This window comes from Papaver somniferum, chromosome 10, assembly GCF_003573695.1.
Source record: "Papaver somniferum cultivar HN1 chromosome 10, ASM357369v1, whole genome shotgun sequence".
NCBI lineage: Eukaryota > Viridiplantae > Streptophyta > Magnoliopsida > Ranunculales > Papaveraceae > Papaver > Papaver somniferum.
Window position 1 is genome coordinate 132,740,392 of NC_039367.1, and position 3,404 is coordinate 132,743,795.

A 3,404-nucleotide genomic window follows, 5' to 3' on the forward strand; every position below is an offset into this window, starting at 1 on the left:
TAAGCAAAGTGTGTACGAGAATCCATCTATAAGCTTTGGGAGAATTTGTGTTCATTAAATTGTATCTTGTTTTGGTTTTGATCAGGTGTTGAGGAAGAAGAAACTGTATCTTTGGTGGTGGTTCATTTCGCAGTTGGCTTTAGCTTACACAGAGACTAACTTAGAGGTTTGTTTTTGCATTTTTCTCTCATTGTGTGGTTCTGGCATAATTTTTTTTGTCATGCTATTTGCTTCAGGCTATCTTACTTCAAACTATCAAATTTTATTTTGCCATTGAGGACAATACTTCCCTACTTGAATGAGAATGATTTTACAATCCACTAATCACTTATAACTTAGATTATGCTTGTGTTTGTCCTGAAAAACTTTTGAGATTTGATTTGAGGCCTATATTGAGTCACCCTGTGGCTGTATGATTTTTTATTGTTTCTATTTTTGAGATCTTGTGTTTTCAAGTGGTATGATGGGACTTCAATGAATTACTGGGTCCGCAATAATTTGTAGAATAATAATCTTCTCTAACAGTAACAAGTAGGTTAAAAATGGAAACACGTTTAGTTTTATTATCAGTCTCTCTATAATCATGTATGGTTGACCATTTTGTTCTTATGCTTTTCAAATTCAGACCCACTTCCAGTATGGCACCTCTAGTCTTGACCAAAAAAAGAAAACTTGAAATGATGACAGACGATATCCGAACAACGTTGGATGCAGTAATTTTATTTTACATTTATTTCTATTCATATGTCTCGCGTCGGCAAAGCTGTGTGTTGAGAGCCAATGATCGTTTTGAATTAACTATGGTACGATTGTGGGTGATGGAAGATTTGGTATACAAAAGTGACACCAAATGTAAATCCCAACTTCGTCTCGATAGACGCACTTTTAGAGTTCTTTGTCATAAGCTGCGCACCACTAGTGGATTAGAAGATAATAGAAATTGTGATGTCGAAGAAATGGTGGCGATATTTTTATATGTAATTGCGCATCACCATAAGAATAGAGTAGTGGGTTTTCAATTCAAGCGATCAGGAGATACGATTAGTAGACATGTGAACACGGTGTTGAAAGGAGTTATTAGGCTTCAAGGAGAGTTGTTAAAAGAACCGGTAGCAGTCGCTACAAGTTCTGTTGACCAAAGATGGAATTGCTTTAAGGTATGAGATTATCTCTAATGAAATATTAAAACCTTGTTAACCTTATTTGTAATGAATATTAACGCTTGGTTTTTCGTATCTATAATGAACTATTAACACGACCTTGTTTACCTTTAGAACTGCCTAGGGGCATTAGACGGAACACATATTAGTGTCCACGTTGCTACAGCAGACAAGCCTAGGTATCGTACAAGGAAAAGTGCAATTGCTACCAATGTCTTAGGTGTATGTTCTCAAGATTTGGAGATTATATATGTATATCCTGGATGGGAAGGATCAGCTTCCGATTCTCGTGTTCTTAGGGAAGCCATTTACAAAAAAAAATGGCTTAAAAGTTCCACATGGTAAGTTTGTTAGAGTATTGTAACTTGAATATGCGGATTAGCGAGTGTTTTTCATGTTTTTATTAAGATAATGATGGTTTTTTACATGCTTACTTGTTTAGGTTACTATTACCTTGTTTTATCATGGCATGTTGTTTGATACATAACCTTATTAGGGGAGAAATGCCGATGGATGAATTTTTACCGGAAGATGAATATGAAGATGGACCAATTAATTTGGTTTCTCCTCAAGAAAGTCGAATGATCGAACATGTTGATTCCTCGAATTATAGGGATGTTCAGAGAAAGGAGTTAGCAGATCAAATGTGGGAAAGATGGATTCCTCGAATTATAGGGATGTAGACGTAGGCGCATAGTTAGTTAAATGATTTCATCATTTTCCTGTATTAGCTTACATTTTTTATCACTTTCATTTGTACTGTACTGTTACAAGAACAAGGTTTATTACTTATCTTCGAATGGTATAATTTTGTCAAATTGTTTATTTCAGATTTATTTTTGCAAATGGTTGATTTTTTATCTCTATCTTAGTATCTGTTTGGGTTTGTATGTAGCAATGATTATTGTGTTTACTGCTCTACAAAAATTTAGATGGTGGTAGAACATTGGAGCATGTGATTACTTATAGAAATGAAATGCAGTTTTCCGCCTTTATGGCTTTCTGGAATTACTATTCCTAGACAGAAGTCTGTAGTAGTTGATAATGAAATGTATCATTCTTGTCATTAACAGGTATAAGTTTGTGTTAATAACAATTAATTCGTGTTCTTTTATTCCTTGTTTTATTTGATGTTAAACTATTTTTTAAATTATCTTGACGGAACTTGGTTGCAAACAGGCAAGTAATGGCACCTCATCGGAATTGGGTACAAGCTGAAGATGACATATTGGTTGATGTTTTGACGGAACTTGCGCTCGATGGCAAGTGGAAAAGTGATACATGATTCAAATCTGGCTATTTGAAAGTGATTGAACAGAAATTAGCTGAGAAACTACCCAATTCCGGGTTAAGTACTACCAACATTGATTATAGAATCAAGACCCTGAAGAAGCATTCAATGGCAATCAACGAAATGCTAAATGCTGGCAGTGGTTTTGAATGAGATTATGTCAACAATAAGCTTGTGTGTGAGAAGAATTTATTTGATGAATGGGCTAAGGTAATTTCACACCATTATTAAATATATTCCTTTCTGTTTAGTCAGTTTGTTCTCTTAATCATGTAGTTTTATCCTTGGTTTGGTATTGGTATCAGTATCAGGTCATACAAGTAGTACGGGGTTGATGTCTTAGAATTGCAGAAGAAAATAAACATAGAAGTGTTATAGGAATGCCCTGGAGCTTACACTTTTGTTTTTTTCGACTGAAATTTGTGAAGTTCCAGTTCGTTGTTCTTGTTTTTTGGACTGAAATTTTGTTGTTGTGGATTTTGCAGTCTCATCCAAGTATAAAGGGAGTGTATGGGAAAGTTTTTCCTCATTTGGACGCATTGGTTGAAATATTTGCTGAAGATAGAGCAAATGGTAAAGGAGATGCGTCTTTAGCTGAAGAGTTAGAAGAGATAGATAAAGAAGATGAACAAGAAAGGGAGAACGAAACAGAACAAGAAACAGAGCATGAACAAAGTAACCAGTCTGGATCAGTGGACGAAGCCAATAATAGCAATGATAAAGGTAGGAGAAGGAAAAGGATTAGTTCATCTTCTTTGGATGTTGGATCCGGTGATTCGAATGGTCTTAATTTGATGGATAATTCTTTCAGTAAGTTTGTATCAGGCACTCTTTCACATTTTGAAGCAATTCGTAGTACATTGGCTCAAGAATCAGACACCAACAAGTAGTTGTTTGAGGAGATGCAGAAAATTGATGGTCTTAATGATGATGATGTGATAGATGATGCATCG